The 14957-nt window shown below is 38.6% G+C and overlaps 1 protein-coding gene across 1 annotated transcript in view; it reads left to right on the top strand.

The window, feature by feature from the left end:
* The first annotated feature begins 11885 nt into the window (after nt 1-11885).
* VPS54 (VPS54 subunit of GARP complex) overlaps nt 11886-14957 on the top strand; it is a 50230-nt gene continuing 47158 nt past the window's right edge. Inside the window, exon 1 of the mRNA XM_070732569.1 lies at nt 11886-12996. The gene's annotated coding sequence lies outside the window, so the exon portion shown is untranslated. The remainder of the gene's footprint in view (nt 12997-14957) is intronic.

Below are 14957 nucleotides of genomic sequence, written 5' to 3'. Positions count from 1 at the left end.
AGTACTGAGTAATCAATGGAAACCAAGATGAATATTTTGGGAGGTTTTTCTTTCCCCTGTGAAACATCAGCCATATTAAAATTGTGCCGCAAATAATACTGCACACCAATGTGAGTAAATTTACTAGAAAGGAGAAATTATCTTCCATCACCATCCAAACATTGGAAAAAGTAAAAAGGACAATGTTATTGCTGACATCCTGGAGATTATTGAAAATCCTCAGCATTAGACATACATCCTATATGAACATGTTTAACAAGGAAGTCAAGCAAAGCATAGGAAGCAATAAGAATGCAATAAGGAGGATAAGAATATGAAAAGCTGGCCCAAATCAGGACAATAAGTAAGGAGGCCAAACCTGCAATCAAAATTATCTCTTTCTTTTTTGCACTTCACTCAAATTAATTTAAACCAACATTTTAAAAAAATTACAAGAAAAGTAGCAAACTAATTAAGGGTATTTTAACTATCATGACAACACATATAAGGAAAGGATACTGCAGAACTGTACAATTTTCTCTGTGTGTGGTCTTCAGTGAAAAAAACCACAGGGCAAGGCAAAATACCTTTGTGTTGAATTTCAAGGGGGAGGGAATCTAAAGAATGAAGGTTCTCAACTACTGTTTTGCAGTCCCTGGAGGCCCATCTCATTGCACCACCAAAATTCAGCAATGAGGTTTTCCAATAAAGATCAGTGTAATGTTTATAAACTACTATTTCTGAATGTTTTCTCAGTACGTTAATGAAAAAAATGTTCTGTTTACAATTATTTTTCTTCCAGTTGCCCTTAATTCTTTGGATTTCCCCCCCCCCCCCTCTCTTCTTCCTATTTAATATTGAGGCTCTGCTTATTGGTGACTTTGACCAGGATAGAACAAAATGTGGCCCAGCACTATTAAAAATAGTACCTCCCTGTTCTAAGTCTTTGGGATAAAATCATCATCATCATCTACACTGCTCAAAAAAAAAAATGGAACACTTAAACAACATAATCTAACTCCAAGTAAATCAAACTTCTGTGAAATCAAACTGTCCACTTAGGAAGCAACACTGATTGACAATCAATTTCACATGCTATTGTGCACATTCAACTTTGTACAGAACAAGGTGTTCCATGAGAATCTTTCGTTCATTCAGATCTATGTGTTATTTGAGTGTTCCCTTTATTTTTTTGAGCAGTATACTTGGCTTGAATAATACGGTATCTACCAAAAAAATCCTTAACGTTTAAGTGAAATTGCTGTGTTCAGTTACAGCAAAAATAGTCTAAATTCTGGTTTTGAACTTGAGTTCAAGTTCAAATGGGTACTTAACACCTGAGAATTTCTAGTCTTAACTGCAAGATAAACCAGTCAAGTGTTTAATATATGTAGAATGTGTATTCTATTCTTATAACTGATAATTAAAGGAAAGGAGAAATTCCATGTGTTTTAAAATACAGCATTGGACTGCCATCTGCTGACTTATATGAAGGTTGCTGGAGACCATATATTTTGTCTGGTATTAGGATTTAAATAAAATACCACGCTTTCACAGATATCCTTTATTAGAATATAAAAATGACATGTGCAAGAAGTTGACACACATTATGAACCAGTTTTTGGTTTTGATTTGGTAACCATTGAGAGTTCTATATAATTCCTGTTGTTGAAATCAAATAGTGTAATTTCACATAATTTTGACACAGGAAACATAAATTAGAGTGAAAATGTTTCATTCATTTATTATGAATGAAATAATCTACCTATGTTTTTGACATGATGTCATCTAGGTTATTGTGGGTGTGACTAAAAGTATAAAATCATAAAGCTGGTGATAGTTGCAAGCTGTGCTCTAAAATGGTAAGACCAGAAGAACCAGTGATGACTTCTGAGGAAAATGATGATGAAACATTTCATATGAATGCAAAAGAGAATTCTGGGAGTTGAAGTCCACAAGTCTTAAAGTTGCCAAGTTTGAAGACCTCTGGTCTATATCAACAAAGTGTGATTCCAGTCAGATTTATGGAGTCTGTTTCTTGACCAGGACTATCTCATAGGTTAGTATGAAGCAAGGGGAGTTATACTAAGTGGGATATAGGATAAAAGGTGCTTAGTGGAATAATGAAATGAAATAGAATGTAAATGGGGGAAAGCATGTCATAGAATGCTGTCATAATGATAATCAAATAAAGTTATATTGTGCAAAAGGTATGAAGAGAAAAAGATTATTGCAAAGAATATGATCAAGAAGAACAAGAATATATTAAGATAAAGAGAATAGAGTGGTTTTGATGGAAATAAAAGATTGTTTTGAAAGTCAGTATAGAAAGATAAATGAGCCTCCTGCAGACTGAATGGAATTTTTAAAAAAGTGATGACATCCTTTTCAATTACTTTTCTGTAATAAAAAGAAGCAGCTGAAGAAAGAACTGAATAAAGGAATTGTAATTAATCAAAATGAATGTTAGAAATTCAGTGTTAAAGAAAGAATGGGTGACAAAGGAAGTATGAAAGAGGGTTTTTTAATATTAAAAAATTATAAATATTATAACTGAAGAAATATTAAATAAGAATGCAGTTCTTTTACAGTGACTGTGTGATATTTAATATACAGTATTTACATGTATGCTGATTGGAAAATACTGTTATTGTTTCCTTATGTAAAAGAAAAGGAAACAAGTCTGAATACAAAAGCTACAGAATTAAATATGTTTGTGTAGATAATTGGCAGAAACATGACCGAAGAGACAGAAGAGTTATAAGAAGAGATATGAACAATATTTGTGAAATGCAGCATGTAGATTAGATTTTGTGCTATTACCTTTCATTGAGAAAATTTTGAAGGGGAAAAATATCATTTATTTTATACTTGTTGATTCAGAAGACGCACATAATCAAGTGAACAGGCTTAAATTATAAAATGTTTTACACAAATATGGAGTTGAAATTTGATTGCTATATCTGGTTAAGAGTAGTATATGATTAAATTAAAGCATATATGAGAATAAATGGAATATTTAGCAAATGGCTTAACAATGAAGCAGAAATAAAAATAAAAATATATGATGTCCACTTGGTTGCATAAGATATTTATGGATTAATGTGTAGAGAACATTTGTGATGATAATAGAAGTGTATTGCTTGGGGGCAAGAATGAATGTCTATGTTTGCATGCAGATGATATCATGTTATTGGCTAAGAGCCCAAATGATTTGCAGGGAACATCTGAAAGACTATAAGATCAGCGGTTCAGATCTCATCACCGGCTCAAGGTTGACTCAGCCTTCCATCCTTCCAAGGTGGGTAGAATGAGGACCCGGATTGTGGGGGCAATAGGCTACCTCTGTTAAAAAGTGCTATTGCTAACATATTGTAAACCACCCTGAGTCTAAGGAGAAGGGCGGCATAAAAATCAATCAAACAAATAAATAAATAAACAAACAAATAAGATGTAATTGAAAATTAGGGAAATGAATGTATTGAATACCAAGATAGCTGTATTTAACAGGGTAAATTGAATGAATAATTACAATATAGACAGACAGTTAAAAAAGAGAAAAAGTAAACTGATGTGTGTACCCTGGACGAATGTTTTTTTGGGGAATGACCATAAATGGAGAATATTTAAGATGTGCAAATAAAGGTGGAAACACAGGGTAATATGAAGTATCTTGCAAGGAAGAATCTTTTTTAAAAAAAGCAAAAATAGAAGTGTATAAAAGCATGCTTCTGCTCACCTTGTTTTATGAAAATGATACATATGGTAGGGTACATCAGAGAAACTTAAATAAAAGTTGAATGCTACAGGAATGGGTTACTTAAGAATTGTGGGTGTGAAATGAGAAGATACTGTATACAGTTAAAATGAAAGTGTGCTAGATAACATGAGCTGAATACAAAAGTGAACGACCAGTAGGAAAGGTGAGGTGGCTTGATGATATAACAAGAGATGAATGGGTTGAGGGGAAGAGAAAGTAAGTTGGATGGAATTGATGATATCCTGGAAAAGAGAAGACAGGTTATGCAAAGAACAAGGGAAATAAACACACATGGATGTGATGGAAGCACAAGCTTGCCCTTGTGCTTCCATTATATCCATGACTGTACATAATGGTACAATCCATTAATCAGTGTTCGGAAACTTCAGATCGTGCAGAATGCAGCTGTACACCAACACTCCGCAGTCTGCATTGGTTGCCGATCAATTTCCGGTCACAATTCAAAGTGTTGGTTATGACCTATAAAGCCCTTCATGGCACCGGACCAGAATATATCTGGGACTGCCTTCTGCTGCACGAATCCCAGCAACCGATTAGGTCGCACAGAGTTGGCCTTCTCCAGGTCCCGTTGACTAAACAATGTCGTTTGGCGGGTCCCAGGGGAAGAGCCTTCTCTGTGGCGGCCCCGACTCTCTGGAACCAGCTCCCCCCCAGATATTAGAACTGCCCCCACCCTCCTTGCCTTTTGTAAACTCCTTAAAACCCACCTTTGCTGCCAGGCATGGGGGAATTGAGATATCTCCCCCGGGCCTATACAATTTATGTATGGTATGTCTGTGTGTATGTCTGCTAAATAACGGGGTTTTTTAAATGTTTTTAAATTACTAGATTTGCCATGAATTGTTATATTGCTGTTGTGAGCCACTCCGAGTCTACGGAGAGGGGCGGCATACAAATCTAATTAATAATAATAATAATAATAATAATAATAATAATAATAATAATAATAATAATTTCTCAAAGACGCGCCTATACAATATCATCCTCTACTCATCTCTAGACCTTTTTCTGCCATGAGTCAGCAGTAATGTTTTGTGATTTGTGATTGCTAAAGTGGCCCTCTTCTCTTTGCCTGTAGTGCCTCATTTTATTGTAGGAACTCCCGTCTGCAGCAATTAAGGTATGTTATGGGCAAAAATTATTTTTCTCTTCTGGTTATGGGTTACTATTTAGGGCAGTGATGGCTAATCTTTTTCTTATTGCATGCTGAAAGTGTGCGGCATACCAGTACCCATAATTCAATGTGCACGCATTACCCCCCCATAGACATGACTCCCCCCACATGTGCACATGACATCTGCTGTGCTCCCCCGTGCATGCGTATCAGTAACAGGTTTCACTTATCTTTCCTACTGGTTCAGAGATGTGCATGTGCAGAAGCTTCTGTGCATATGTAGATCATGCGTGATGACATTGGGGCAGAGCCTCCCACCGCCAACACTACACCAGAACTGGGGTGAACTAGTAGCAACCCCCCACTGATGTGCGTGTGACCCCCTATAGCCCCGCATGCATGTGCGACACACACCCATGCTCCCACACACACATACATGCATTTGTGACCCATCCCTCCCCGTTTTGGGCCTAGTAGGCCTCCCTGTAGGCTCCTAGAATCAAAAAACAGGCCACAGGGGGCGCCACCCCCCCACCCACCCCCACATGTGAATGTGCTTGATAAGTAACTACATAAATATAACTAACATTTTGTTTGTTTCATCCTATATGGTCATGTCATCCAGATTAAACTAGTAAATCATTTAGAACAATTAAAAATTGGGAGTTGGTTTTAATTGTTTACATTAATGAAGGGAATTAATCTGGTGAAATTGACTAATGTTCTGCCAGTCTTCCTTTCCTGACTAAATTAAATTATTTTAAAAAATGAGGTGTTTTCATTTTCATTTATTGGTCCATTGGTGGAGCATCAGACAGGAAGGCATCAAATACAAGGAGGAGTCAACAAAGATGAGATCAGATAAAAGGTCTATCAGTGAAACCACATGTCCCCAAAGACTCACCAATACGAAAGTGATTTGTATGTGCTTTCCCAACATGAGTGGGAAGGATAAAGAGGCAAGAGAATTCAATCAGAGATTCTGGTAAGAGTGGTCTGGATAGAACACAAGGCCACAAAGTGGAAGTAAAGTGATCTCTTAAACTGCCTCCATTTTCATCTACCGTAATTTACACAGAGAATTCAAGCAACTTAAAGCAGAAACACAGTGAAACCCATAGCAAATGATCTTGGACTAAATTATGTTTCCTTTTCCTTATTTCATACCTTCAATATCTTTGGCTTATTATTTCTTACTCATTTTCTGTACTCCGCACAACATTGAAAGGAAATAGTATGATGGCTACACGTGTATGTAATTATCGTAAAAGGAATAGCATTGAGACAGAGACATTACCTCTCCTCTTAATGGAGCAGGTTTCAGTTACCTCACTTACACAAAGGGGAAAATAAGACAATTTAAAAACCAGAACAAAAAGCCTCATGTAGATAAAATAAATTACTCTGAAATACATGTAGGAAATACGATATTACCATTTGCACACCGGTTCAGTTGAAATCAGCGGATTATACCTTCTCATAACTATATTTTAAAATCTAGCTTAATTCTACAAATCTGCTATTTTAAACAAATAATTTAACTGAAAACTGCTGAGAATTTATTAATCCACTGTAAGGTATATAAACTCTAATTAATTCTGTTGGTGTATTTCACAGCCACAGTCAGAAAATGTAAAAACAAGATGTCTTATAAAAGCTTAAATAAAAGTAAATCTATAAGTATTTATTTTCTACCAAATTGCTCTCAAACCAATAAGTACAAAATATTTGTCACAATTCTCAAACTAAATGCTTAACAGCAATAGCAGTTAGACTTCAATACTGCTTCACAGTGCTTTACATCCCTCCAAGTGGTTTACAGAGTCGGCACATCAGTTTATCCTTTAAATGGGACATTAATATCTATCTTATTGAACAGTACAAGTTGTATTCAGCTTGCCATTTATAATCAATTGAAATATCATTAATGCTACACTTGATGAGAAAGACTTTTATGCCATTGATTAACAGTAGAACAGCACACTTTCTCTTGATCCTAAGCAATATCAGCTGTTTTTCTCTTTCATTTGCTGTTCAAAATACCAGAGTGCACAATTATTATATTAATATTAAACTGGGGAGTGCTCTGGAGTGCTCTGAGGAATCCAGAGCATGATACCATGGTTTTTTGAGACTGAAGGATGCCAATGCAATTAAACTAATAATTAAACTAATAAATTGCATGTGTTTTCTGATGACTATGAAACCCATTAAATGTGTTTAAAAATGGAAATATACTGAACAACAGAAAATAACTATTTGGACTTTAAATGTTTTTTCTGAAGTAGTCTTCAGTTAATGATTCAACAACTGTTCAAATTTGTAATAGAGCTTAGCAAGTGGAATCAACAAGCAATCATCAGAATTCTCGCCATCAGTGACATGTGATCACATGACTGCCCTTCTGTGACATTTTCAGACTTCCAACAAGCAAATACAATGGGAAAGCTGGCAGAAGATTACAAATAGTGACCTGTGACATCTTTGCTTACCAATCTAGAGATTTGCTCATTTATCACAACTGGGAGTCCCAGAATTGCCACATGTTCATGTGACATTGTGCTTTGTAACCTTAATAGTGACTATTCTGGTCCCAATTGCCATCATTAACTGAGTTTAAATCATAATTAAAATCAAATTATTGATTTATGAATACCACTGATAATAAAGATTTTCCCTTGTTCGAGTTAGGCAATCACAAATCGCATATATAACCAAATTTGACCAAAAAACCCTCACTACACAGATCCAGTGGTTTAGGGTTACTTAGTATTAAACCAAATCTTTCATCAAAAACAACTCTTCCTAATCACATCTACAGTTATATCACTTCTGCACCACAGCAGTCTCTAATAAATGTAAAATAGTCGCCTACCATCACAAGGTTACCTAACTACCTAACTTGAAGGTAATCCTCCTGTAGTCCCTTATTTATAAATTGGTTCAATATATTTGGTTGAATGAATGAAATCTAATGTATTTCACTGAAATTTCTTTCATATGTGCAGCATTGCAATCCTTGAGTAACAAATAGTATATATATTTCTAATAATCTTTGATTATACCTCTAATATACTAACTTTGAAATTGCAACATAAAATATGATTTAAGGTTCAACCAGGGGAATATGAGTAGAAACCAACTATCCATTTTTTCAAGCCAATATTCTGATTTCTGCTACATACTGGTAGTACTCAAATGAGTTCTTTGCTGATTAGCTCTCCATGCGTTTCTGTTGCCATCTGGTTAATCAAAGAATTTGTTTGCAGCATGCCAGATGGTGAGAACATAACCAATGTAGTCAATCTAAGCACATTCAGTAACAATTCACAACATTAACCAATATTTCATAATCAGTGAAGGATAGAGCCAAGCTTGCAATACTAAGCATCTGAAAAGACTTGGTACTTACTTTGCTAGAAAAGTATGAATTTATACATTTTAAGTTATCATTTCAGAATTCTAATTCAAGCAACCTTAAAACAATTTGATATTGCTTGTTTATCTTCTAAAACAGTGCATTCCAAACCTGGGTAAATTACTCAAAATTGGATAAAAGTGTTTTTTCTTTGGGTAGTAACAAACAAATTCAGAAGATTATAATCACAACAAGAACATTTAAATTGACTTAAAAGTATTTTACCGTTTAGAGTTAAAAAGACTTTCTGGTATGTCGTTTGAACTAATAAAAGAAAAAACATGGAACACCATTCTAAAACACAGCGCCAAGTATATTTGCTAACTGCAGAAGATGGCATTTTGGTAAAATGAAATCACTGCTCGGTGGTAAACAGACCTTTTAATCTGTGTTTTGTGTCTGAAAAGAATGTAAAATTGGCAACACTATTTTAGTATGTATATACTGTTGTTTCTGGAATCTTAAATGCTTTATTTTATTACTATCATATACACATAGATACAATGTAGAATCGTAATTTTATATTTATTGTATATTTAATAAAATGTTTTTTTTCAAATACATTAGCCATTTCTGAGTTACATAAGTAGTAGCAATTTATTATGTTTCCATTTTTAAGTATTTTAATATATTTGAAACTATAGTACAGTATTTGAAATTATGCTCAAACAGAAATGGAGTATAACTATATTTTGGGAAAGATGGAACTGATAAAGGAGGAAGGGTGAATTACAAGGAGGAAACAGAGTGGGGAGTAGAAATAAACAACCCAATCTACTCCCCCCCCCCAAACAAGATTGATTTGAATAAAATTCTTCCCTGTCAGGTCACAAAAGGCGATCACATGACTCTGGGACTCTGCGACTGTCATACAGTGCATTCAGAGATTATTCAGACCACCCACTCCCCTTTACTTTTGTCAATTTTATTATGCTCCTGCAGCCTGATTCTATAGTTGTTGAAATTCGGTTTTTTCTCATTAATCTATACTCAGTACCTAATAATGACAAAGTTACAACAGAATCTTGGAAATGTCTGTAAATTGATTGAAAAAAAACCCCTGAAATATCACATTGACCTAAGTATTTAGGCTCTCTGCAACATCACTTGAAATTTAGCTCAGGTGCCTCCCATTTCTTGTTGCTGACAGATTTCTACACCTTGATTGGAATTGACCTGTGGTAAATTAAATTGACTGGACATGATTTGGAAAGGAACACTCCTCTCTATAGAAGGAATCACAGCTAACAATATTTTATTTATTTATTAATTAGATAGATTTGTATGCCGCCCCTCTCCGAAGACTTGGGGCAGCTAACAATAATAAAAAAGACAATGTAACAAATCTAATATTAAAAAATAATCTAAAAAACCCCAATTTAAGAGACCAATCATACAAACAAGCATACCATGTATAAATTCTATAAGCCTAGGGGGAAGGGAAAAAAATTTAAATTCCCCCATGCCTGAGGACAGAGGTGGGTTTTAAGGAGCTTGCGAAAGGCAAGGAGGGTGGGGGCAACTCTGATATCTGGGGGGAGCTGGTTCCAGAGGGTCGGGGCCGCCACAGAGAAGGCTCTTCTCCTGGGTCCCGCCAAATGACATATATACCAGTGGTAGCGAACCTATGGCACGGGTGCCACAGGTGGCACACAGAGCCATATCTGTTGGCACGCAAGCCGTTGCCCTAGCTCAGCTCCAAAGTGCATATGCGTGCCAGCCAGGTGATTTTTGGCTCACACAGAGGCTCTAGGAGGGTGATTTTGGCTTCCAGAGAGCCTCCTTGGGAATAGGGAAAGAGCATTTTTACCCTCTCCCAGCTCTAGGGAAATCTTTGGAGCTCGAGGAGGGCAAAACACGAGCCTACTGGGCCCACCAGAAGTTGGGAAACAGGCCATTTCCTGCCTCTAGAGGGCTTCTGTGGGGTGGGGAACGTTGTTTTCGCCCTCCCCAGACACTGAATTATGAGTGTGGGCACTCGTGCATGCATGATAACGCATGCATATCCTCTTTCAGCACCCAAGGGAAAAAAGGTTTGCCATCACTGATATATACTATACCAGGGCAAAAGCCATTAGGTCAAAGGAATTGTCTTTAGAATTCACAGACAGAATTATTGCAAGGTACAGATCTGGGGAAGGCTACAATAAAAGTTTTGCTACACTGAAGGTTCCTAAGAGCACAGTGGCCTCCATAATTTTCAAATAGAAGACATTGGGCACAATCAGGATTCTTCCAAGAGCTGGTTGCTTGGTAAAACTGAGCAATCAGGGGAGAAGGGCCTCAGTAAAAGAGGTGACCAAGAACCTGATGGTCACAATGGTTGTGCTCCAAGCACTGCAGCCCTCCACTGATCTGGGCTTTATGGCAGCTTGATGAAAGCCTTTCCTCATTGCAAAACACATGACAGCCCACTTAGGAATTTGCAATAAAGCACCTGAAGGGACTTTCAGACTGTGGGGTACAACATACTCTGGTCTGATGAAACCAAGATTGAACTACAGTATTTGGCCTCAATTCTAAACATTATACCTAGAGGAAACCAAATACCACTCATCACCTGCCCAATATCATTTCAACAGTGAATCATGGTGGTGGCAGCATCATGCTGTGGTGGTAGTTTTTCAGCAGCAGAGACTGGCCAGAGTTGAAGGAAAGCTGAATGGAGCAAAGTACAGGGATATCCTCAATGAAAACCTGTTCCACAGTATTCTGGACCTGATTGGGTTCAAGGTCCACTTTCAAACATGATGGCAATCCTAAACACACTGCCAATACAACACAGGCTTAGGGACAACTCTGTGAAAGTCCTAGAGTAGCCCAACCAGAGCCTTGACTTGAACCCTATTGAACATCTCTGAAAATGGATCTGAAAATGACTGTCCACTAAAGGCCACCATCCAACCTGCCTGAGCTTAAGAGGATTTGCAAGGAAAAATGGCAGCAAATCCCCCTATCCAGGTGTGGAAAGCTTAGGTCATACCCAATGACAAGTTATAATTCCTTCAACAAAGTACTGAGTGTAGGCTACGAATACTAATGTCAATTTGATATTTCAGTTTTTTCCTTTTTAATGAATTCGCATACATTTCTAAAATTCTGGTTTTTTTGTCAATGGGGTGCTGAGTATAGATTAATAAGAAAAAAAAGGACTTTCAACCTCTGTAGAAATCAGGCTGCAGCATAACAAAACCGATAAAAAGTGAAGGGGGAGTCTGAATACTTTCTGAATGCTCTGTAAATATCCCAAGTGTCCAGAGTTTTATCATCATGGGGCTGGTCATAAGTGTAAAAACCAGTCATAATTCACTTCTTTTAGTATTTTTTTATCTTCGAATGCTCAGTAAACAAATGGTTGTAAGAGTGGTGGTTTGCTACCAATGCTGCAGTGGACTGTGCACTGGTAGCAGCCACCAGATTGCACAACTTGCGTACGACCACTTTAGTGGCAGCCCGATGGGCGGCACCATCTTTTTCACTTTTTTTGCTTCGTGTGCATGCACAGAAGCAAAATCTCATGCAAGGATGCACATGTGCAAGATTTTGGTTACTTTTTTGCTTCCACACATGCATGGAAGCAAAAAACTGCCGAAATATCACACACGTGTCCCCTCACGAAATGTCAGCATTTTTATTTTCTGTGCATGCGCAGAAGCAAAAGCACACAGGGGACACATGCACAGAGTGCATGCACGCACAAAACAACCGAAGCTGTGCGCACCAGTAACACTCGGTTTGTAAATGGAGGATTACCGCTCCTGTTGCCTTTGAAAGTTAGTTAGTCCACAGGGCAATCCCTGGTTACATTAAAGTTGGGCACACGGAGCAACGTTCCTTTAATTCTTGAGCTATTATATTGCCAATAGAAACCAATATGTTCTGAGCACAATTCAAAGAGTGAGGCGAGGCAGTTAGGAAAATCTGCGATTTGGATAGAAAGACTTCCTTCCCCTCACAAACCGAAGAAAACTAAGGTGGCTCCAAGAGGGCTTATGTGAGGCCAGTCTTTCCCTAGAAAGCAAATAAGGCTTTTCCACTTAAGAGAGGTAGGGAGGACATCATTTCCTCAGGCCGGACCCCGAAGTAACTGCGCCAAGCGATTTCAAACAAAATTAGGCTAAACCGTGGAGGGCTCATTCCTAGCTCAAGAGAGCCTTGGATGAGGCAGAAAAGTCAGCGCGGCTGCGGCCAGCCTTTGGAGAGCTTTCCGTTTCTTGATCGCCACAGCTTCGCTTCCTCCGTGGTTACGGCGGGTCTCCACTGAAGAGAAAAGAGCGCGGAGCCGCATCCAGAGCTCGGGGGCGGCGGCAGCGGCTACGGGAGAGTCTTCACAGCTCCTCCTCTTTCTCTCAGTCACGGCTGCGACGAGAGGCGGCGCTCTGCCTGCGGCCGGTGAAGTCGTTGCGCTGCCGCCGGCCGAGTGGCTCGGCCCAGAGTACCCCATGGTCGCGACGTGTCGCTTTGGAGGCGCCGGGAATGCCGCGCTAGGCCGCGTCGCCGCTTCCTCGGCCTTTTCCGTCGCTCCGACCGCGACAGCTGCAACCCCGGCGCGCTGCTGCGGGGCGGAAACTCCGCCGGTCCCCCGGGGAATTCCAGGCCGAGAAGGGCGAAAAGCGCCGGCGGCTGCCACTTCTCCGTGCTGATCCCCCCCCCCCACCGCCAATGCCGGAAAGAGGCGAAGGAGAGTAGCAAAACCTCGCTAAGGTAGGCCGGGCTCGGACGCCCCCCCTTACAGGCAGAGGATGGTAAATCCCCCCCCCCGCGCGCGCTTTTCCCGCATTTGCTTCGTGCGGTTTGCAGAGGAGAGAGAAGGCATTCATTCCCAGGTATCAGGCTGAGTCTACTGGAACCCTTCCTTAATTTATAAAGAAACTTCTCTCACCTCTCCTTCAGTTTTATTTTTCAATTAAGTGTCTTTTCAAGTACCAACGGTATGTTTGGGGGGTATCTTTTTCCGTCTACACCTGCCCCAGTTTATCTCCCCTCCCCCCTCTATTATTATTATTATTATTATTATTATCATCATCATCATCATCATCATTATTATTTAGATTTGTATGCCGCCCCTCTCCGAGGATCCAGAGCGGCTATTGAAGGCTATGCCCTGCCAATTTCAGGAAAATACTGTAATTTTATTGGAGCAAAAGGAATGTGCTATTGTTCTTAAATTTCGCGGAAATTATTGATAAACCCAATTAGGATCCTCTGTCTAAAAAGATAGAAGATACTTTCAGGCCAGGGAAAGTCAAGTCTGTGCTATAGCTTCTTTGTCCCGCACCCCTTTGCCCAGCTAATTTTTTTTAAGGAAAAGTAATATATTTTCACTTCACAATACCTAGAGAATGGTTTCTATACTATAACTACTTTTTATACTATTACTATTAGTTTTTTTCTCATTCCTATCACTCAGTTCCTCCCACTTATGACTGTATCTTGTTGCTTGTATCCTTAAGATTTATATTAATATTGATTGTTTCTTGATTGTTATTTGACCCCTATGACAATCATCAAGTGTTGTACCTCATGATTCTTGACAAATACAGTATATCTTTTTCTTTTATGTACACTGATAAGCATACACACCAAAGACAAATTCCTTTTGTGTCCAATCGCACTTGGCCAATAAAGAATTCTATTCTATAACAAAGTTTGCTAGGGAACACACTTGTAAAAATGGCTTCACTCCACATTAGCCCCTTAGCTACCTGTTCAGAATCCCTCTTAAATCAAGATATTTATCAAAGAATTACTTAATCTTCGTGTTCTAAAATGTTTTCCTTTGGGGTGTAAACCTGGCAGTATATGTTCATAAAATGAATTACCCCAATTTAGGGTCCACTTAGTCGGAGGTATGGATTGCTGTTCTACATTTGGCAAGAAGGTAAAGAATGTCCTTTACTGCACGGAGTGTGGTTGGAAGAAAAATGCAAAATAGAAAGACCGATAATTATATTGATTTAAATAGGTGGGAATTAATTAGAGCTATACAGGTGAAACTCGAAAAATTAGAATATCATGGAAAAGTTCATTTTCAGTAATGCAACTTAAAAGATGAGATGTAATATATGAGAGACACTCATAACATGCAAGGCAAGATAGTTCAAGCTGTGATTTGTCATAATTGTGATGATTATGGAGTACAGCTCATGAAAACCCCAAATCCACCATCTCAGAAAATTAGAATATTACACGCGATCAATAAAACAAGGATTGTACCAAGAACAATATCGGACCTCTGAAAAGTATAAGCGTGCATATGTACTTAGTACTTCATTTGGGCCCCTTTTTGCAGCAATTACTGCCTCAATGCAGCGTGGCATGGAAGCTATCAGCCTGTGGCACTATTGAGGTATTATGGAAAACCAGGATGCTTCAATAGCGGCCTTCAGCTCTTCTGCATTGTTCAGTCTCATGTCTCTTCTCTTGGCAGTGCCCCATATGAACCTCTGTGGGGTTCAGCCAGGCAAGTTTGCTGGCCAATCAAGCACAGTAATCTCAAAGTCATTGAACCAGGTTTTGGTGCTTTTGGCAGTGAGCATGTGCCAAGTCCTTCTGGAAAATTGAAGTCAGCATCCCTATAAAGCTCGTCTGTGGAAGTAAGCGTGAAGTGCTCCAAAATCTCCCAGTAGACGTTGATCCTGAACTTAATGAAGCACAGTGGACAA

This window comes from Erythrolamprus reginae, chromosome 1 (genome assembly GCF_031021105.1).
Source record: "Erythrolamprus reginae isolate rEryReg1 chromosome 1, rEryReg1.hap1, whole genome shotgun sequence".
Classification (NCBI taxonomy): Eukaryota; Metazoa; Chordata; class Lepidosauria; order Squamata; family Dipsadidae; genus Erythrolamprus; species Erythrolamprus reginae.
The sequence above is the reverse complement of the archived record's forward strand: the minus strand, read 5'-3'. Positions and strand labels throughout refer to the sequence as shown.